The sequence below is a fragment of the Lipotes vexillifer genome, unplaced genomic scaffold (genome assembly GCF_000442215.2).
Source record: "Lipotes vexillifer unplaced genomic scaffold, Lipotes_vexillifer_v1.1 scaffold805, whole genome shotgun sequence".
Taxonomy (NCBI): Eukaryota; Metazoa; Chordata; class Mammalia; order Artiodactyla; family Lipotidae; genus Lipotes; species Lipotes vexillifer.
In genome coordinates, this window is record NW_006776681.1 from 952,659 (window position 1) to 976,047 (window position 23,389).

General features: G+C 46.7%; 1 pseudogene; it reads left to right on the forward strand.

Annotated features, from left to right (window-relative positions):
* Positions 1–3,663: 3,663 nt before the first annotated feature.
* LOC103079832 (zinc finger protein 350-like) lies at positions 3,664–22,673 on the forward strand (annotated as a pseudogene).
* The last annotated feature ends 716 nt before the right edge of the window (positions 22,674–23,389 follow it).

A 23,389-nucleotide genomic window follows, 5' to 3' on the forward strand; every position in this document is an offset into this window, starting at 1 on the left:
ACAAGGGAGTGCAGAACTGCCGGCAGGCATCTGGGGCCGGCGGGCTGGTGCACCTGCACTTCGTTTTGCTTTTGCAGGTGAAGACGTTTTCCCCGAGCCGGCCGCCGGGCCTTTGCTTTCTCTTGGAATCTCAGAAATCACGAGAACTCTAGGCAGCTTGATGTTTGCAAACCAACTGAAGATCGGCAGAAAGTTTTCGTAGGCAGGTCAGCTGGGCCATTTTGAAGTGTGCCCCAGAGCACAACGATTAAAATTATACAGAGCCCTCATCTGCTTTACTCTCTGGCAGATTTGACTGTAACAGGTCTCAGGTGAGAATTAAATGTCCACATTTAAAACAAAAAACTGCATTTCAGCTGTTACTTAGGGTCATTGGCTCTGAAGTAACACTTGGCTAATTCTGAAACTTGTATAGTGTTATAAACCAGTGTTGCCTCAAATAATAACAATAAAGCACTTGGATAATTCTGAACACAGCCATAGAAATAGCTTGCAGGGTTCTGTTTTAAATGTGAGATGGCCTTATCTTCTGGCCCAGAATTCCTTAGAAAATATTTTTAGAATGCCATGAATGTGACAAGCTCTGCAATAAAACATATTGCTCTCAACAGTGTTATCAGCATACCATATTGAAAAGCAGTGGGAAAAGCCACCAAATAATAGCCTGGATTGCACAGTATTTGAAGGTCTATTTATGAGGCCAGGAGGTTGAGTTTTTTTGGTACTATTCTATCTCTAGATAAGTCTATTTTATATAGGCTCAATACACCAACCTGAATCCTACTTTCTCACCTCTAAGACTTGTTTAATAAGGTGGGTGATGTTTAAAGATGTATTCTTGAAATTTAATTAACATCTTTAAGGTTGCTTTGAAAGTCACATAGAAAGTGTTCTGTGCTGTTAGAAACTTGGTTGCATGTGGTTTTCACAGCAATTGCAAAAATAAATGTTGACTGCAGAAAAGCACAACCCGATTAAGTGTTTCAGATCAAATATAATTTATTACTATATAAATATAGTATGAAATAAATCAGGGACGTCAGCCAAAGTATGTAAAATCCATGATCTCGGTGATAAGGGGTAACTAAAAGAAAATTTCTTCCAGATTAAAAGAAGACACTCAGGGGAATTAAATGGCTCTGACAGATGACTTTGCTGAAATTAGGAGATAAATGGGCAGATAGATAGTTAGATAAGATATTCACTCCAGAGAAGAAATAAAGATAGCCCAACTCCAAATATGTAGTAAGGTGAAATAGTGGGATGGTTCTAGCGCTAAGCATCTTCTTAGGCAAGAGTTTGGATAGAGGCAGGCTGCCTTGTCCTTTGTGGATTTGGTTTAGCCAGTGGGCTCTTCACAAAATGAAGAGAAAAGCACTGGTCACTGACCCTCTGAAATGCTTTAAAACCTTGCACTCTTCCAAAGAGCATTCCTTTATTCATCAACATTTTATTGAGGCATTTGGTGTTTGTTCCTAGAAGGCTTTTCTTAGGAACTAGCGAGACATAGCAAAGAGTGCTTTAACTAAGGTTTAAACTGTCTCGGTGTCTTGAACTGTGGAGCTCTTTCTTGGCCAGTGTCATTTCAGCTATTTTTCTCAGAAGAGTTCTTGAATCCCCAACAGAATGTAAACTCCACAGTAGGGAGATCCTTATCTGTCTTGTTTACTCTTGGAAACATGCATGTGCCTGATTCAGAGTTAAGGGTTCAGTGACTATTTGCTGAATGAATTATGAATGAAGAAATGAATGAATGTTGCATAGTTTACATTATTATCCCCTCTTTACAGATAAAGATACTGAGCCATCAAAGGAAAAAAATTCACCTGAGATCATCCCCCATTGCCCCTCATGTGATGGAACGGAGAGTCACAAAACAGAGGTTCCTTTGCCTTTTGTTAAATCTCTAACATTAGATTAATGTGTCTAAGGTTAATTACTGGATTATTAATAATAAACTGGGTTTATGGCTACAGTTTATTAAAGCTTCCAAATTACTCATTAGTAAAAGGCAGCACTAATTTTTTCAGTATAATAACTGAATACCCGAGACGATCACGAACATTTCCATTATACGTCTGACGTCTCAGCTAACAGTTGCTTGCCTGGAACTCCTCTCCCCAGGTCAGCACCTTTCTTAAACCTATTGACAGAGACCCAAACAGCAAGGCCATCCCCAGGGTTGGAGGCTGCCCTGCAAGCACCTCTGGGAGACCCGGGGGCTGCCAAGATTCAGTGGCTTTGGGGAAAAGCCCAGAGGCAATGAAGTCGGGTGCACCTGAAGTGGGGTGCCGTGGTCAGGCACCTGGCCACCACAGAGGTGCTCAAAACCTGTTGAAGCTTCAATCTCTTCTTTTTTTTTTTTTTTTTTTTTGCGGTACGGGGGTCTCTCACTGTCGTGGCCTCTCCGTGTCATTGTGGAGCACAGGCTCCGGACGGGCAGGCCACGGGCCCAGCCTCTCCGCAGCATGTGGGATCCTCCCGGACCGGGGCACGAACCTGTGTCCCTGCATCGGCAGGCGGACTCCCAACCACTGCACCACCGGGGAAGCCCAATCCCTTCATTTTTGATACAGAGACAACTATACCAGCCTTCAAGGGTAGCATGTCAAATGAGAGGGGTGGGTGACACGTGCGAAAGGCCCTCCCTCAGCCAGTTAGTACAGATGTCTGTTGAATGAATTTGTTGTCCCAAACAAACCATTTGTGAGCCCACTCCCCCCATGAAGACACTGCCAGCTCATGGGAAACCACAGGGCACGCATTCTAGCCCTGCTTCTAAGAGCCGAGTGACCAGCTATGACATTTTACAAGCCGGTTATTGAAGCTCATTGTGAAATTCCAGGCACTGTGGCAAACATGACAGTTTTGGGAAGGGAATCTGTTGGTGACATAGCAGGCAGTCGGCTGGTAGATAAAGCCAGCCTTCCTTATTGACGCTTTCAGCTTGGATGCAGGCAGGCTCCCTGAGGATGATGATTCATTCCTGCATCTGGTACTGGTTATTCCAGATGCTGCCCTGAAAGAGGACTGTTCTCTGTTCTTCACTCCCACACCCAGAAAGAACCGGAGATGGAAGAGAGTCGGCCTGGTGTGTTTAGAAGACCGACTTCCCTGTATGATGGGAGGGCAGTGTTCTTCACCAAGACAAAAAAGAGATGCAGCAAGAAAGAAAAGACAAGGAGATGATTTTACAAATCTACTATGGGCAGGAAATGTGCTTTGAATATTTTGAAGGGTTGGGTTATTTTTGCAGTTGTAGGGAGAGTTTTCACTGACACAACCACGGTCTGTCACCACGTCCGGGCAGGTGTGAGGCACTCCCTGTGCTTACAGGAGCAGAATCGCCTTCTCTGGGTAAGGCCGCATGATCCACATGAGGCTCAAAATTGGGTCCTTCCCTGTCAACACCGTACTTTACATAGCAAAGACAACCGGCTTAACTGCTCTGTGAAAAATGCTGAAAGACCTCTGGAAAACAACAAGACCCTACCTGTCCAAAATTTTCCATTTAGAAAAGCCTCTGCAATTTTTAGTCCTTCGTAAGAATATAAATAAGTCCAGAAGCAATTGTTCACTTTTTCCCCTTCACCTGAAATTCCCACCCCACTGTCGCCAACTATAGAAATTCCATCCTTAGGGCCTAGCCCAAATGAAGTCCTCATGACCACCCACACCGAAGAGAAGGTAGGTAGGCACAAAAGAAACAGTTTGTCTCCTTTATAATTTGATCTCAGGTAGACCTTTATTTTATTATTTATTTATTTATTTATTTTTGGCTATGTCAGGTCTTAGTTGTGACGTGAGGGCTTCTCTCTAGTTGCGGCGTGCGGGCTCCCGAGCACACGGGCTCAGTAGTTGCGGCACGCGGACTTAGTTGCCCCTTAGTATGTGGGATATTAGCTCCCCAACCAGAGATCAAACCCACGTCCCCCGCACTGGGAGGCGGATTCTTAACCACTGGACCACCAGGGAAGTGCCCCTCAGATAGACTTTTGTGTCCTGGGAAGAACAATGCCAAGATTTTTGGCATTGTACATGTGTGTTATGGACTGTAGGTCAAATTCACATGTTGAAGCCCTAATTCCCAATGGAATGGTATTTGGAGGTGGGGTCTTTGGGGGCTGATTAGGTCCTGAGGGTGGAGCCCTCGTGATGGGATACTACCCTGATAAGAGGATACAAGAGAGCTTGCCTCTCTCACTGTTCCCCACCGTGTGAGGACACCATGAGGCCATCTGCAAACCAGGAAGCAGGCAGACACCGGATCTGCTGGCACCTAGATCTTGGACTTCCCAGTTTCCAGAACTATGAGAAATAAGTATTTGTTGTTTGTATCCTTATAGCGGCCTGAACTCAGACAATGTGGAAATGGCTTCAAATTCATATAAAATCTTTGGCTTACTGAGAGTGTATAGATGTAGTTAGAGAGAGGATGAAGGAGATAAAAAGTGGCTGATGGAGAAGAGAGACAAAAGTATGTGGCAATGGGGACTTCCCTGGCAGTTTGTGGGTAAGACTCCACGCTCCCAGTGCAGGGGGCCCGGGTTTGATCCCTGGTCGGGGAACTAGATCCCACATGCATGCCGCAACTAAGAGTCTGCATGCCGCAACTAAGGAGTCCACATGCCACAACTAAGACCTGGTGCAGCCAAAATAAATAAATAAATATATACATGTTTTTTTTTAAGTATGTGGCAATGATTCACTGACTGAGAAGTAAAGGGAATTCCTCTCTCTCTGTTCCTCTAAACAATCTGCGCTCAACTTGTACACGCTCCCCGATGCGGAATGTGTTTTTCTTCCTTCTGTTTTTCTCTTCATGTCAGCTGCCCTGACATTTGTCAAATGGGCTCCTGGCTCTTGGCTTGTGGATGTCAGCACTTTGAGATCTGTAGATGGTTGTCCAGGCTCCCTGCGGGCGTTCAGTAGAAGCCCCTGGAGCTCTCTGCTCTGCGGGAGACACTAGGCAGCTTGCTCCTTACCTCTTTCATCGTTAGCCAGAGCTCAGGCACTCGGTTAAAACTTTATGAAAATTAAAACAACTGACTTTCGGGGATCATAGTATTTTCACTCTATGGTCCCTTTTTGGATTTGATCTATGTCCTTGAATCGTTTTAACTTGAAATATTATCAAAATACCAGGATGCTATGGAGAATGAAAATGACTGGAAAAATGAAAACGGTGGTCTAAGTTTCTGTGATTGTATTTTATTTTTTAATTTTTGTGAAGATGTTATTTAAACATTTGATACATTAAAATTGTCAAGTACTGTGAGTCACTCACATATCCAAACAGAGAGTGAGATGCTACCGAACACTGAAAATATGAAATATATGTGCTGTTGTCAGTGAACCTGACCCCGTCTAACCTGCAAGACAGGAAGTAAAGGAGAGCAGCTCCCGCCTTTGAGTAAATGACAGTCACTGGCCAGTGCCCAAGGGGAGCCCTTAATAAATACTTGTCAAACGGATGAGAGGTGGGTGGAGGAGGGAATCTCACCAACAACTTGGCCCCCATCATGTTGTGCTACAACTCACAACTTCATCCTAGAGGTCAACTCAAAAAACAAGTTGTATCACATTCGTAATGGTCTTCGAAGTATCTCTTCATCCTTTTCCCAACGTCCCCACCATACGTCAGTTCCCATCATCCGTCCTGGCGTGGCCGGCCTTCCCAACTCCAAGCCACGCCCTCCAGGTTGCCTCTGCCAGCCTCCTCTTTCACAGCGCCTCCAGCAGGGTGTCTCCCATTTTTTTTTATTGTGATATAGTTGCTTTACACTGTTATGTTAGTTTCTGCTACACAGCGAAGTGAATCAGCTGTACGGATGCATACATCCCCTCCTTCTTATACCTCCCTCCCATCCCCCCATCCCACCCATCTGGGTCATCACAGAGCACTGAGCTGAGCTCCCTGTGCTTTATATACAGCAGCTTCCCACTAGCTATCTGTTTTACACATGGTAGTGTATATAAGTCAAACCTAATCTCCCGATTCATCCCACCCACCCCTTCCCCCCAACCCTGTGTCCATACGCCCCTTCTCTACCTCTGCGTCTCTGTTCCTGCCCTGTAAATCTCTACCATTTTTCTAGATTCCACGTAAATGCGTTAATTTACAGTATTTGTTTTTCTCTTTCTGACTTAGTTCACTGTGTATGACGGACTCTAGGTCCATCCACGTCTCTACGAATGACCCAATTTCATTCTTTTTGCTACCACTTTAGGCCCAAACTCTCTCTGGCGATCACCTTCATCCTTGTTCCTAGCTCTGTGCCCAGCCGTCCATTTGGTTAGGAAGTCTTTCTTCCTCACGACCACCTGTCCAAATTCTACCTATTCTTGAAAGTCTGGTTTAAATGCCATGTCACTGACCCTTACTGCATCCCCTCTCGCTGTAGTGTGGTAACTGCAGCATCCATGCCCACCGGCACACCGTGGGCGTTGACCCGAGTGGCTCCCCAGAGCCCATCGTGGTTACACAGGTGGCTGCCTGCCCGCCAACGGGCGAGCCATCCGCTGGGAGCTTCCCTGCCCACCTCCACACTGCCGCCCCCAGCCCCGCCGCTCTCCCTGCTGGTCCAGCGCCTATAGGCTGTCACCCTTCAGTGACCTCCCTCGGTCCCTAGAAGAACTGTTAGGCTAAAACCCCAGAAATATGGAGAGTTCTGATTAAGCTGTTTTGAAAACATCATACAACAGAGGCCAGAGAGCGGTCGAGAAAGCTACATTGCAGAAATAATAGTTATGTTTTTATATCAATAACCAAGAGCTAGATGGAACCAGCTATTGCACAATCTCTGCACTCTCCTCAAACCAGAGTCGGAAACACAAAAGCCAAGCTTGCTGTGTATCATATATTTGGGGGCAAAGTCAAGGAATTTTCTGAAGCTTAGCTCATCTGTTTAATAGAAACTTTCATCTAAGAAGCTCTGCGTGCTGTAAGCACATTAGCACCTAGGTCCTGATAACACCCCTATTAAGAAAAAGACAAACAAAACACACCAAGCTCATAAATCCACAGAACAGATTGGTGGCTGCCAGAGGTGGGGGTGAGGGGAGGGCAAAGAGGGTGGTGAGGCGGGTCAAAAGGTACAAACTTCCGGGCTTCCCTGGCGGCGCAGTGGTTGAGAGGCCGCCTGCCGATGCAGGGACACAGGTTCGTGCCCCGGTCCGGGAAGATCCCACTTGCTGCGGAGCGGCTGGGCCCGTGAGCCATGGCCGCTGAGCCTGCGTGCCCGGAGCCTGTGCTCCGCCACGGGAGAGGCCACAACAGCGAGAGGCCCGCGTACCGGCAAAAAAAAAAAAAAAGGTACAAACTTCCGGGCTTCCCTGGCGGCGCAGTGGTTGAGAGGCCGCCTGCCGATGCAGGGACACAGGTTCGTGCCCCGGTCCGGGAAGATCCCACTTGCTGCGGAGCGGCTGGGCCCGTGAGCCATGGCCGCTGAGCCTGCGTGCCCGGAGCCTGTGCTCCGCCACGGGAGAGGCCACAACAGCGAGAGGCCCGCGTACCGGCAAAAAAAAAAAAAAAGGTACAAACTTCCGGGCTTCCCTGGCGGCGCAGTGGTTGAGAGGCCGCCTGCCGATGCAGGGACACAGGTTCGTGCCCCGGTCCGGGAAGATCCCACTTGCTGCGGAGCGGCTGGGCCCGTGAGCCATGGCCGCTGAGCCTGCGTGCCCGGAGCCTGTGCTCCGCCACGGGAGAGGCCACAACAGCGAGAGGCCCGCGTACCGGCAAAAAAAAAAAAAAAGGTACAAACTTCCGGGCTTCCCTGGCGGCGCAGTGGTTGAGAGGCCGCCTGCCGATGCAGGGACACAGGTTCGTGCCCCGGTCCGGGAAGATCCCACTTGCTGCGGAGCGGCTGGGCCCGTGAGCCATGGCCGCTGAGCCTGCGTGCCCGGAGCCTGTGCTCCGCCACGGGAGAGGCCACAACAGCGAGAGGCCCGCGTACCGGAAAAAAAAAAAAAAAAGGTACAAACTTCCAGTTACAAGATAAACAAGTCCTGGGCATGCCATGTACAGTCCAGCAACTCTACTTAATAATACTGCATTGCGTATTTCAAAGTTGCTAAGAGATGAAATCTTAAAAGTCCCCATTGCAAGAAAAAAGTTTTTATAACTATATAATGGTGACAGATGGTAACTAGTCTTATCATGGTGATCATTTTGCAATGTATAGAGATATTGAATCATTATATTGTACACCTGGAACTCATATGTCAATTATACCTTCATACAAAAATTTTTAATAAAAAATTTTAAACAGAGGGAAGTTACATTGCCTGCCCCCAATGGTGGGGAAACTAGTAAAGACAGAGAAAAGTGAATTACTTGCGCTCAGGGAACACAGTGGTGGAGACGGCGTCTCACGCTGGCGTGCCTCACGGCCTGTTCCTTGATGTTCATTTGTTCTCTCATCCACTGTGCGCCAGACACAGGGCTAGTCACGGGAAGCAAGCGTGAGCAAGGGCCTGCCCTCAGCCAGCTTATCATCTAATAGGTGTGGACAAGGTAACCAGGGTGGGTCTAAGGGAGCAGTCTCCACTGAGTCCTCACCATGCCTGGCATTCCCCCTCCCAGCACCTCGTGAAGGAAAGATTTACCAGCCAGGACACGGAAGCCCAGAGGCTGCCCACCGGCATGTGCAGAGCAGGAACCCAACATGCTGCTGTTTCCCTGGTGCCCATTCACCCTGCAGCCAACGTCCCCCCACTCACAGGACCCGCCTCCCATGGGCAGCCCAGCCCTGGCCTGGGCCACGGTGCCTGCTTTTTCTCAAGTGTCCTTTGGATGCCACTTGAGTCTCTGCTTGCTTGTTCATCCAGGAGAACAGGCGAATGGTCCCGGAGACATGAAGACAGACTTCATGGCCTTGGAGGAGACCACAGGACGGCCTCCAAACTCCCAACCAAAGACTAAGCCAGCTTCGCAGGGTCACACAGCACCAGGGGCCTCTTCAACATACCCTGCAGGTCCACTAGTCTCCACCCTGGCCCGCTCGCACCGGGAGTCTACTGCATCACTCACCTCCTCCGGCCGCGCCAGCCTGCCACCTCCATCACGGTGCTGTGGGCCCCTCTCACCCTTGTAGCCTGAGCTCCATACGAGAAGTGTTTGCCTCCTGACATGCAAAGCTAAGCTTCTGAAACTCATAAAAAAACAAAAATCCCTCTTTCTCCTACATACACATGGAGCCTGGTACACAGAGGTCAGAAACATCTTGGATGTCAACTTTCCTGCCTTTTCTGTGTTGAGAAAGACGATTGGCCCTTCATTCTGCTGGGTGCTTTTGCATCTTCTCCGTGGGGGCCAATGCTCCCCAGCCAGAAGACTGTGTCTCGCCCGGTGGAGGAGGTCATGGGCTGCGAAGAGAAAGCATGTCTCACAGAGGCGGACGGTGTGAGATGTGGAACAGGGCAGACCGCATCCCGGTGCTGTCACCACTGTCGGTGCAGTGTGACGGGGACAAATTTCCACATACATAAAGTACTGCAAAGAGCGCTTGGCACAGATTAAGCTCTCAAAGCTATTAGGATCTCAGAATTAAATTCCACCACCAGAGCAGAAAGGGATATGGCTGGATGGCATGCGTTCATAAGGAACGTGGTGTGCAGAGACCTCCACCCTTGAGGACCAGAGAGAAAGTTCTGGGAGCTGCCAGATTTCAGAGAAGATATGAATGGGCTGTGAAGGGTAGAGGAAGAAGCAGGAAGAGATTGGGATCACGGGGGGGAAGGGTGGGAGGGAAGGGAGGGTGACTGTGGGACGGTGGAAACCAGGCCAAGGAGGAGGGCTGCCATTGTGGGGAGGGAGTGGGGAGCAGAGCCTCGGTGCCTGGAGGAGCTAGATTTGAGAAGGAAACATGGAGTGCAGAAGCCTCAGCAGTCCAAGGGGAACCCCGGCTTGCCCCGGAAAAGCCACTACTGCCAGGATTCCCATGGTCTCAGAACCATAGGCAAGGGAGATGGCACCCAGATGGGTTTTTAGGTAGTGCGGCCTCTTACCATGGAGCCTCTCCTGTCTTCACCCAGACCAGGAACGTCCTTACTTAGCCCAGGAGGCTGAGAAACGAGGAAGCCCTCTGTGGCTTAGCTGGCAGCACCTCTGAAGGCCAGGGAGCTGGGCCCAGGGAGACAGATGAGAGCGATGGCCGTGGCAGCCTGATGTGGAGAGGGCTGTGGGGTGCACAGGGTTATTCTAGGGCGGCTGGGTGTTTGCACCTTGCGAGGGACCAAAGCTGCCCCTCCATCTCCAGGGATAAATATTCTCTGTTGGCCAAACTTTAGTCAGACTCCTGAACCTTCTCCTAGGCCCATCTGCGGACCTCTTTGTAAGATCCAGTTTCAGCAAGAACCTTGCTAAGTCAGTTTAACCAGAACCCCACCGTCCATATCTGATAGGGTTCCTCACCACTCCCTCCCCACATCCCCCAGAGGACCTTTGGCCATAATAATAATTTTCCATGCATGGATAATTGTCCATCCACTGGTCCCCACTCTGGTCCTTGGCTATCAACTCCCACTTGCCCATGTTGTATTCGGAATTGAGCCCTGTTCTATACTGAGGGGTCTTTTGCCCTGTTGCAATAGTCCCGAATAACATCTGTTTTTATCCCTCTAACTGATGTCCAGCTCTGGTTTTTCTCTGACACTGGCTGGGTTCTCACCCTCTGCCCAAGATCCTTCTCTGCTTCCCCCAAAGCACTGGGGCTGCTGTGCTGTCACCGTGGTCCCTTCATCACTCAGTTGTGTGGGGGACATTTCCTAGCTGTTTCGTCTCTTAAAAGTATACTGAATTCCTCTCTATTTCCTCATTTATTTCATTCTTTTTTCTCACCACTTTCAGATTCTTGTCATCTTCCCCTGCCCTCTGGCCCTATAAGACAAGCCCCTCCGAACACACCTGGCTGTTGTACTCTGTCCCCTAATTGTGGAAGATGTCCCCCCTGCTGAACGAGACAGCCAGACCTGGTGGCTCTGGGACCTGGTGGGAAACTCTCTTCTCTCAGGCTTCCACTGCTGTGCTGCCGTCCTGGATTTGTTTCTGCTTTTCTCACCATTCCTTCTCTGTTTTCCTGTTCTCCAAGGCCCAAGCCCTGGCCTTCTGTTCTCTCACCATCTTCCCTGGCTGAGGATTACCTGTAGCCCTGACTGCCTCTCCTCTGCCTGCATTTCCACCCCCCTTCCAGGGCTGAGGCCGAGGACCTGTGGACCACATCTTGAGTAGCAAAGGTCAAAAAAGCAAAATGCCATGCAGAAATTTAAATTCCCTACCTAATGACGTAATGAGCATTAGGATTTCATTGCAGCACAAGAGGATCTAGAAGAGGGGTGATGGATGAGCCGGGAAGGTATGGGGAAGAGACGGTGAGAACAGCCACACAGCATCCCAACCATGATTTGAAGACGTTTGTGCTGTGCCGTCGAGTGGCCAAGCCCCTGCTGCTCCTCCTCCCTCTGACTCAGGAGAATGTGCTGAATGCACAGCCAGCCACCCTGACATTCATGGGCCACAGCAAGGGGGCAGGCAGAGGGTCATATGCCCTGTGTCTCAACAGCTAAAAGTTATAAATCAGAGTAACGAACTATTTAAAAAGTATGTGCTATAGCCTCCTAACTTGAAAACTGTACCTTCGTAAAGACCTGGAAGACCATGTTTGAATTTACAAGTTTTAGAATCCTTGGAGCTCCACGTGAATCGGTGGCACAGGGTGGCACCCAGGTACCTTCTTGGCCCTCCCAGCTCTGACTGGCACGGCTACGGGCCTCGAGTGCAGGCATGTGGACACCTTGACCCATCCATCTGAGCTACGTCAGCAAAATACTATCATATCTGTGCTTAATTCCTACCTATTGAATTATCGGTGCTTAGCAAAAAAAAAAAAAAAAAAAAAAAAAAAAAAAAAAAAAAAAAAAAAAAAAAAAAATTAACGGAGGGGATAGTGTGGGTGATGTTCCGTGCCACCCTTTCCATTAGCATGTGCCTGGAGTGTGTACAAGAGAGGAAGATGCAAATCTGCTGTGTTCTCTGTTAGTCTTGAAGGGTAGCAGAACCTGCCACCATGAAACGTGCTATTTTGTTCTAAGGATTATTTTGAGTTGAAGCCAATGGGGAGAGGAAGGTACCAGAAGAGCTCCCTGCTCTCCCCCTATTTGCCTAAAATCAGGATGTAAATTTGCAGAGCTGTCCCCCCTCACCTCCCTACCAGAAAAGACAAAGGCTAATTCCCCTAGACAACTTTAGACCCTTACCCAGGGAGAAAGCTTGGACTCAGATCTGCATAACAAGCCTCACTCGTGTTTACGATGCTTTTCCAGGTAACCTCCTGAAACTCTTCTATCCCACACCTTTCTTCCTCTTGTCTTTAGCTCAAGATGGTATTTAAGCTGGAGTTCTAAGCCACCTTGGAGAGTTTCTCATTTTCCCCTGGGTTTCTCCCAGCTGTACCTGAGGTATACATGTTACTAAACTTCTGTGTGCTTTGCTCTTGTTAATCTGCCTTTTGTTGCAGGGGTCTTAGCCAAGAGCTCAGAAGGGTAGAGGGAAAATTCTTTTCTCTCTCCCACAGTTTCAATTCTTTCTTGTTTGTCTTTCATAGAAGACGTGTTTAAAAATACATTCCCCCCTGCCAAATGGCTTCTAAATGCAAAAAAACTACCTTATGTAGTGCTGGACATAAGAAAGTGCAATCTATCCCCATGCTGGAAGAAAAAAATATTGTTTTTTCATATTGTTGTTGGACTTCTGCAGAGGTGGTTTGTCGGACTTCAATATGGCATTCAAGGGTAATTTGGACTCTGCTCAATATTTACCTTATACACGGTTCTCTATAATCAGAACAGTGCTTTAGAAATTATAGCAGAGTAAGATGACCCAGGAGAACAGGGGCTGTTGTTCCTATAACAGCATGGAGGTCTCAAGTAGGACCGGGAGGCACTTGGTAAAGCCCATCTTTCCTTATTTTTAAAAAATATTTATTTGTGTATTTATTTATTTATTTTGGCTGCGCTGGGTCTTAGTTGCAGCACACGGGATCTTCGTCGTGGCATGCGGACTTCTTAGTTGCAGCGTGTGGACTCTTAGCTGTGACATGCGGACTTCTTAGTTGCGGCATGCGTGTGGGATCTAGTTCCCCGACCAGGGATGGAACCTGGACCCCCTGCACTGTGAGCGAAGAGTCATACCCACTGGACCGCCAGGGAAGTCCCAAGCCCATCTTTCTGAACAAATCTAATCAAGTCATTGCCATGCTTTAACATCTCCCTCAGAGAACGAAGTCCACAGTTCTTAGTACAAGTGCAAAATCTCCTAGTACAAGTACAAGTGTAGGCTCCACCCTACCTTTCCAGCCCCATCTACAAAGCCATCTCAAGGTTCCGGGCACTTTCACATCTCTGATTATTTTCTCCCGATTTTGCCACTTCTAGGAAGGTTCTTCTGTCCAACCTGGCATACTCTTATTCACCCTCCAAGACCCAACACACTCATCACCTCCTCTGAGTAGCCATCTCCCAGCTATCTACTTAGGCAGAAATAAATCGGTCCTTTTGGTTTTCCCACAGCACTTTGTTCTTCCACAGTCACCATCGTTTTGTATTATTTGTCTTCCTTCTGAATCAAGCCCGATATCAGGCAATCCAGGCGAGGGAAGCAAGAAAACACACCCAACAAGAAAGCAGTTGGAAAATAGCAAAAGCCAGGGTAATGCTAGGGCCCTGGACAAAGTAAGACAAATCAGAGGCTAAGGTAGAAACGAGAGACCATCTGCAGGTGATGCCGGAGCACAGAGCACAGTCCAGAACTGGTAAGTCTGGGCGGAGTGACAGCATCTGATTTACAGTGATGGCAGCTGGTAGGAAATGCTTCTCAGAGCCCTCCCTGATCTCCCAGGAGTTCTGCACTTGTGGTGTTGGGGAACAGGATGAGGACAGACACACTTGTCTCTCCTGAGATTTCATAACACACTTTTCTAACTCATTTTGACGCCTTTCCCAGCTTTTCCAGATTTGATCACATCACCAAGATTCCTGGTAAAACCTCTTTCAAAACCCCCTATAGGATGCTCCCCTCAGTGGTTTTATTGTCTTTTTGAAGCTTTAAATACTGGTTAAGTAATGTGAGAAGTGTCCACCTAGACTGATTGCACCATAGCTGCTTAAACAACTGAGAAGTTGTTTCTCGCGCCTCAATTCTCACTTCACTGTAAAGAAAGAAAAACCAATGGTTTATATAAGACAATGCGATTGTCATTTTCCCACTGAATATGTTTCTTTCTCTGACTTGTCCACCTTTTCCTACTGCTGTCTTATTGTCCTCTACTATTCCTAATAGTAGAGTTATTGTTATTCCTAATTTGCATGCTGTATTTAAATTATACATTAAAAAAAAGACACGGCTTTTTAAGATGTTTAAAAACCTGATTTCTAAAACAATGTGACTTCAGGCCAGGAACTTTTTCAAACTCTTGACTTTAAAAGAAGCATTTAAATAGAACATCGCAAGTTTTTTTGTTTTTGTTTTTTTAACTTTTTGGCCACACCCCACGGCACGTGGGATCTTAATTCCCCTGACCAGGGATTGAACCAGCACCCCCTGCATGGGAAGCACAGAGGATCTTTACTGGATATGGTTCTTGCTAGGAATCAAGTGCACTGTTTAACCAAAGGGAAAGGAGCAAGCTTATCTGTTTGCAAGGTATCAACAGAGGCTTAACTTGCATTTGCAGGGATGTATGCTATAATCATAGTGGACGTGCGTACATACAGGACCCAGAGTACAACTGGAATTTTCCTTGTGAGAGGCTGAGGCTGGGGTAATTTTCCTGACATGTGAAACAGAGAGCTGCTCCTATAAATTGCAGTAATCGAAGCCCATTTGCAAAGAGGCAGAAGACTTGGGGGCCTGTTGCTGTCATCTAAGCTCATTTTAGCAGCTAAAGGTTAACTCCCCATTTCCTGGGGAGGGGTCTCTCCAGAGGAGGACTGAAGCCCAGTAAAGGTGAGGCAGCGTTTGGTGGCCATGTCTACGGTATGGCCCACAGATGTCATTACCCTGGTGTTCATGAGTCCTTATACTCAAACCTTCCATGACTCGCTCTTTTATTAACTTGCCACCTCTTGCTTCTTGTGATTTCTTTCTTTTCTCTTTGTTGTAGCACGCGGGCTTAGTTGCCCCATGGCATGTGGGATCTTAGTTCCCCGACCAGGGATCGAACCCACGTCCCCGGCATCGGCAGGCGGATTCTTAACCACTGGACCACCAGGGAAGTCCCGCTTCTTGTGACTTCTAACCGTCTGTTGGTTTAGTAGCGGGACACTCTGACTTCACACCGAGGCATAGTAGAGAAAGGTGAGGGAAAGAGCCTCATGTGCCTCGTGAGGGTCTGGCTGGACCACACAGCTCAGCCTGCTTTCCTGAGTTCCTCTTAAAAAGGAGAAATTCCCCTGCAGCTCTTACTGCCCTCGGGTATCCGCCCACTGACACCTGGCAAGAGCCACGCCACACCCCCTGCGTTTTACAAACTGGGAACCTCGCAACTGCCCAAAGTTAGCAAGCTGGGGGATGCCTTTTCCCCAACCCTCAAAACTAGCTTATTTATAATGTCCCAACCCCAAACCAATGAAAGTAAAGTGAAACCTGAAACGTCTGTGGGGCGAGGACGGAATCACGTGTCTGCGCAGAGAGAAGAGCCGCCCTTTGCTCCACCGAGGTGAGGCTCGCCGGGCCTCACCCCCCGAGCCCTTTTCAATTTTGCGTTGCAGATGTCAGTGTCCCAGGCCACCTCTCACTCCTCTGTCGTAGCCCTTCTCTCACTTAGCCGTCATTACTGATTTTCTCCAGAGACACCTGCTGAAGATGGTAAAGACGTAGGCTCTGGGTCACATGGCCAAGGCTCAGATCCCAGCTCCGCCATCTGCTGGCTGTGTGATCTTAAGTGACTTTCTTTTTCTCCTCTTCCATTTTTACATAGGTACTACCTTATTTCCGCTTCTACGTGTCTCACAGGAGGACTAAATGAGACAAGTGAGCGCTTAGCACGGTGCCTGGCAAATAGAAAATGCTCAGCAACTCTCAGCTGTGACTATTATGATTGCTTGTCTCTTTCTGTAAGTCAGCTATGAGCGGGCAGCGATTATGTCTTTTTTGTTTCTGTTCCCCAGCGCTTACTTAGCTCAATGCCTAGCACTTATGATGCGTTCTCAGTAAACATCTACTGGTTGGATGGACAGGGTGAATGAAAGAATGTATGAACTGGAGACAGACAGTTCAGTGTAAGCAGTGTCCTGTGTCCCATGTTGTTCTTTTCTCTTGTATTGGAAAGACACGTGTAACGCTGAGAACCAGTGTAGGGACAGGTTCCTCTGCATCCCTGTTAGGTGGACACTGTGTCCCTTGTCTACTGTGTCATGGTCTGAGAACTATGTTTTCACCATAGTCACCAACGTTTTTCCCCAGACAAAAACTACCTACCTACACTTACGACCAAGAAGGTAGACTAGGTAAGAGCGATGGGTTTAGCTATCTCAGCAAAAGCATGGTTCTACATAATCTGTTTTCTCATGATGCAAATTGCTGCAGATATAGCCACAGCAAAAAGAAATAGCAGAGGGGCTTCCCTGGTGGTGCAGTTGTTAAGAATCCGCCTGCCAATGCAGGGAACATGGGTTCAAGCCCTGGTCCAGGAGGATCCCATATGCCGCGGAGCAACTAAGCCCATGTGCCACAACTACTGAGCCTGAGCTCTAGAGCCCATGAGCCACAACTACTGAGCCCGTGTGCCAGAACTACTGAAGCCCGCGAGCCTAGAGCCGGCGTTCTGCAAAAAGAGAAGCCACCGCAATAAGCCTAGGCACTGCAATGAAGAGTAGCTCCTGCGAGCCACAACTAGAGAAAGCTTGTGTGCAGCAATGAAGACCCAATGCAGCCAAAAATAAATTAAATAAAATTAATTAATTAATTTTAAAAAAGAGAAATAGTAGAGAAACACATATGTGTAATAAAATATAAAGAGATACATGGACCATATGATCTCACAATTCAGGGTCACAGTTACCTCTTAGGGATGACAAGGGCTGCTGATGAGAATGGGGAGAGAGTACATGGAGGGCTCCAACTGTTTTCTTAAGCCAGGTGGTGAGTGTTTAGGTGTTTGTGTATCATTTTCTATACTCCTTGTGTTTATTGTTTAATAAGTTGAAAGCAATAGCCAAAGATCATGAAGACAGTTCAAAAAGGAAATACAAATGGCCAACAAACACAAGAAAAGCTGTTAAAGTTGGGGGCTGGAGAGGGAGAGAGAGATTGAGACAGAGAGAGACAGAGACAGAGACAGAGAGAGAGGGAGTGAAGGAGGGAGAGAGGGGAGTGGGGAGAGAGATCAAGAAAGAAAGCCTAGCTGGATAGAGCAGAGAAGGCTCTACCAAGAGGAGGAAAGAAGCAGCTATGTAACGAGAGGGTAAAGGAGGACAGGCAGTGAGTCGCACTCACACACTCTGCCTCCTACTCTTTTTTTTAAATTATTTATTTGGCTGCGTCGGGTCTTAGTTGCAGCACGCAGACTCAGTAGTTGTGGGGCGTGAGCTCAGTAGTTGCGGCACACCAGCTTAGTTGAACCGCAGCATGTGCAATCTTAGTTCCCCGACCAGGGATCGAACCCGTGTCCCCTGCATTGGAAGGCGGATTCTTAACCACTGGACCACCAGGGAAGTCTCATCCAGCTCTTGACATTAGGACAGAATGAGGGATTTGAAAGGCTGTCCTGAGCGTGAGTCTGAGGAGGCAGAAAAATCCCAAAGTTTAGACTATGAAATTATTTATGGCCCTTAGGCCCAACACAGGGTGGTTTAAGGACAGTGAGAGCCAGAACTCTACCGTCTACAAAGTGGTACAAACTACAACAGTGGTTGCTTTCTCCCACGTCTGCCACGAAGGATTCAAAATGCAGAGGCCTTGGGTAGAGGTTTCATTCGTATAAACGTCTTTGTGGTTACACCAAATGCATATAAAAAGAAGAAACTATTTTAAAGTAGCTCTGACTTTTCTGAAAGAATCTTCTCAAATTAGTTAATTAGAGATCATTTGATTTAAGAATTTGTTATTTGGATGACTATACAACAAGCAAAAGTTTTAGGGCCAGAAGAAACGCTGTGGATTGTTAGGTTCACACTTTCATTTGCCATATAAATTAAGGCTGGAAGGATTAAGTGATTTGCTTGGTGATAGGTGGCAGGGCTGGTTCTGGAACCCAGGTCTCCTGACTGGATGCTGTGCACAGCTCATGTGGCTGCCTTGGTTCTAGAGCAGCCTCGGGGGGATTCCCGACTGTGAAATCTCACAGGGACGTTGGGACATTCTGGTGTCCTCACACATGGCACAGCACATCCCAGTCTGCTCCTCTAACTGCAGGAACTGAGATACCCAGTGCAGGACTGACCTTGGATGAGGTGGCCCAAATTCACTGTCAGAAAGCCATCCTGATGTGACTCTCTTGTCAACAGTCATTTGTGTGATGATGAACTTCTCAGCTTTGGATTATGCAGCCGATAAAAAGAAGAGGCACAAGCCAATATGCCAGAGTCAGCAATTTTGAGGTTCATGTCACCTAGTCCATCCTTTATAGGCTTATGTTTCATCCTTTCTGGGTCTTTCCCAGTTTCCTCAGCAGAGTTTCTTCCCTGCTCTGTTCACACCAGATTTCGTAGGCTGTATTATACCGACCTAATTTGTCTTCTCTCTCCTACTAGGGCCATGGGCTCCTTTGGGACAGGGTTTCTTACTCAACTCCAACTCCATTATCTAGGACACTGCTTGGCCTCTAGTGTTGCTGGGACCAAATGATGGCCAAATGTGTCTGGGAGGAAGGTGCCATGTGGACCAATCAGGAATATAAGTTAACGTTCATGCTCCCCGAACAAAAGGTCACTTATAATCAGAGGCACTGTACGAACGCTCATCTAAACCAGAATACCTTTGAATGAAAAGGGGCACTATTAATAATTACAGTGGGACAACAGGCATAAATCAAGACGGTTCTGAGCAAACTGGGCTGTATGGCCACCCATCTTGTAACTTAGGTTTGGGAAGTTTCTCCTCCGGAAATCATGCTCAGTTAGAAAAGATACGTTATTCTAAATACAGGTAAATGTATGACTTGAAACCGCTAAGAAGAAAGGTCTGCTGAACAAAATAAAACAACCACATTCTATCAAAGCATATTGGACAAGGTGGGGATTGTCAGCCTAGCAATGCCCATCCTCTTTTCATCGTCACTACAAGGTCATCACAGGACTCTACCCTATGGCCACAGTTGATGGTTCTTCTGCTATCAATGGTCACCTGACCTCAGCTGGCCGATCAGAGTCCTTTCCCTGAGACCGTCCTGGAACTTGGACTGAGGCTGATGGCCTGTCTTTGGGTCCTGGACCAAAGCCTAGTGCTTGTGGTAGCCCTGAGCCTACCACGTGGGGACCGAGGGTCTGCAGACAGCGACAGGAGCAGAGACGGGACAGCCACCTTCCAGCCCGGCCCTAACATTCTGAGGGCCTGAAGCAAGGCTAGAGACGGAAGCCCACATTTCATATGCCTAAATATTTGGAGGTTGTAAACCCATTGTCAAATAGAATACGTTATGTCCTCCTATCTTGGTACATTTCATAGTAACAGCCGAAAAGGAAAAATATGTGTAAGGGTAAAGGTTTTATATGTTCCAAGGTTGGCAAAATACCAAAGACACCTGAGGTTTTTATTAAGTTATAATTTTTTTTAAATTTTATTTATTTCTGGCTGCGTTGGGTCTTCGTTAATGTGCATGGGCTTTCCCTAGTTGTGGTGAGCGGGGGCTGCTCTTCATTGCGGTGCGCGCACTTCTCATGGCAGTGGCTTCTCTTGTTGCAGAGCACGGGCTCTAGGCACGTGGGCTTCAGTAGCTGTGGCACATGGGCTTAGTTGCTCCGTGGCATGTGGGATCTTCCCAGACCAGGGATTGAACCCGTGTCCTGTGCATTGGCAGGCAGATTCTTAACCACTGTACCACCAGGGAAGTCCCAGACAACTGAGTTTAATCATTATTACACACGGGTGGGTGTTCAAAAAATTTTAGGAGAAATGTTGGGCTTAGTTGCTCCGTGGCATGTGGGATCTTCCCAGACCAGGGATTGAACCCGTGTCCTGTGCATTGGCAGGCAGATTCTTAACCACTGTACCACCAGGGAAGTCCCAGACAACTGAGTTTAATCATTATTACACACGGGTGGGTGTTCAAAAAATTTTAGGAGAAATGTAGCGGTGTGTAATCTTAATACTTTCTGGTTTCATCCTGTGCCACCAGAGTATTGGGAAGCTTGGGACTGCTCAGGCTGAACCAGTCTGTGTTTCACCAGATGGGCTGGGACTGGGCTACCACTCAAGTGAATCACCAATATTAGGGTATAGTTTAGTTGATCCATAGGTGGAGAGGAAGGAGATATAGAAAGGGAGAGAAGAGAGGTTAAGAACATGGGGATCGGTGAAGACTATTTTAATGAAGGTGTTCCTGATACTGAATGCACTGCAGAAGTCAAGACTTTATTAGTCAATAAAGGCACTTAAGATGCAAATTTTCATATGGACCAAAGAGTTTTAAAATCACAAAAAGACATATAATACCAATTATATAATGATAGAATTGTTTTAAAAAATTGGAGGCATAAAGTCTGGAATAAGCTTGAGATATTATATAGTTTTTCTCATTGGATTAATCCTAATAAGAAATTGCTTATTGAGAGGACCTGAAATGAAAGAATTCACAAATTAAGTATAGCCACTAGGAGGTCGGAGTGGGATCAAGAGGAATTCAGGGATCACTGACACTGGAGGATGTGCCTGTTGACTTCACCTGGGAAGAGTGGGAGCTCCTGACCCCTGCTCAGAAGGACCTGTACCGAGACATGATACTGGAGAACCACCTGTGTCAGTGGGGTATCAAGTCTGTAACAAAGAGAACCACCACAGACCTTAGAAGATTAAGTTCATAGTCACTCCCTTCCAGAAACTGAGAAAGTGGATGGTCATATGCAGCCGTGCCGGCAAAAGCAAAATATGCTGAAGAGGATGGAACAGTGTTATGAACAGAATGCATTTGGGAATATTATTTGTCAGAGCAAAAGTTGTTTTCCTTTAAGGCCAAATCATGATGTATTTGATTTACACAGGAAAACTTGGAAATCACTTTCAGATGTAATCAACCAGAGTAGAAGCTGTGATTAAAAAGGAGCCTGCTGAGTTTAATGGAGATGGGAGATCCTTTCTCCATGCTAATCATGAGCAAACTTATACTGAAATTAAACATCAGCAAATACACAAAATAGAGAATGCCCACGAATGTATTGAATGTGGGAAAGCCTTCCTCAAGAAGTCTTGGCTCAACGAACATAAGAGAATTCATACAGGAAAGAAACCCCATGGATGCAGTGTGTGTGGGAAAACTTTCTCTAACAAGTTCAAGCTCATTCAACATCAGTGAACTCACAAAGGAGAGAAACCCTATGTGTGCAGTGAGTGTGGAAAAGCCTTCCTCAGGAAATTTCAGCTTACTGAACATCAGAAGACTCATATGGGAAATAAACCCCATGTATGCAGTATATGTGGGAAAGCATTCTACAGAATGTTCAAGCTAACTGAACACTGGAGAACCCGTACAGTAGTGAACCCCTATGAATGTACTGAATGTGGCAAAGCCTTCTGCAGGAAGGCAGAGCTCATTATACATCAGAAAAACAAAAGAGGAGACAAAGCCCATGTATGCAATGAGTGTGGGAAAGGTTTCTCCAGAAAATCACAGCTCATTTTGCATCAGAAAGTTCGTACAGGAGAGAAATCTCATATATGTAGTGAATGTGGAAAAAGTTTCATACAGAAGGGCAGTCTTGTTATACACTAACAAACTCACACTGGATAGAAACACTGTGGATGCACTGAATGTGGTAAAGTCTTCAGCCAGAAGGCTTGCCTCATAGCGCATCAGTGATTTCATACAGGAAAGACTCCCTGTATATATGTACTGACTGTGGAAAGTCTTGTTCACAGAAATCGACTCATTAAACATCAGAGAATTCACACAGGAGAGGACCCCTATGGATACAGTGACTGTGGGAAAGCCTTCACTACAAAGACAATGCTCGTTGTCCATCAAAGAACTCACACAGGAGACAGGCCCTATGGATGCAACGAGTGTGGGAGAGCCTTCACTACAAAGACAATGCTCATCCAAAGAACTCACACGGGAGAGAGGCCCTATGGATGCAATGAGTGTGGGAAAGCTTTCTCCCACATGCCATGCCTGGTGAAACACAAGAGGACACACACAAGAGAGAAAGGAGTAGATTCAATGAAGGTGGAATATCCTTCCATAAAGGGTCACAGCTTATTAGATACTAGTGAACTCCTGCAAGGGAAAAGCCCTGTTAATATGGTAACTGTGCAGATGCCTTCTGCGACCCCTCACTCATCATTACACATCAGTGGGCTCCTCACAGATAGGAATGTAGTCCTTATGGAACAGTCAGATGCCAGAGCTGCACCCTCAGGACATAACAGAAAGTTTGTGCAGGAGAGAAACCGCATGAATGCACTGAATGTGGTTATGCCTGCAGTGGCCAATTACATCTTATTTTATGGCACAAAAAACACATAGGGAAAACCTGGTACATTCTATGTGGAAAAGCCTTGAACAGTAATGTATAGCTGATTATATGGTTATGTATAACCAGAAAGCCTATGAATGCAGAGGTTAGGAAAGCTGTGTTTTGGGAGATAGACCCTATCATCAGTGATCACCATAGATCATCAATGAGCTTATACTGGGTAAAAATATAAGCGTGGGAATTCCTTTCCCTCAATACGTGTCATTACATACCGGAGAGAAACTGCTGGAAAGCAGTGAATAGGGCAGGGTTTGCAGTGGTACATTCTGCCTCATCCATTAGCTGATGAAATCATATAGAAATAAAACATTGTGAGCACACTAAAAAAAAGAAAGAAAGAAAGAAAGAAAGTCAATTATTGCTGACACAAAACTAAAAGGGCAGGTAATGTATTGAATGACAACTAGATTTTGTAATGAAGTGAAAAAAAGAAAACAGGTATAAGAAAGCATGGACCCATACCGATAAGATTGTCCTTGATGGAGATTAAAAGATCAAATGGTAAAGCTTTATTAAACAAACATAGTCACAGCTAGGGAAGAGTTAGGTTAGGGGTTTTTGGTTGACTTAGGTCAGTAGTGTGATTAAGTGCCTCACAGAATTACCGCAGTCTTTGTTATATTTATATAAAATTTATGACATATATTTACCATGCATATATACATATATAAATTCCTGGGCTTCAGGTAATGTTCTGTTTCTTCAT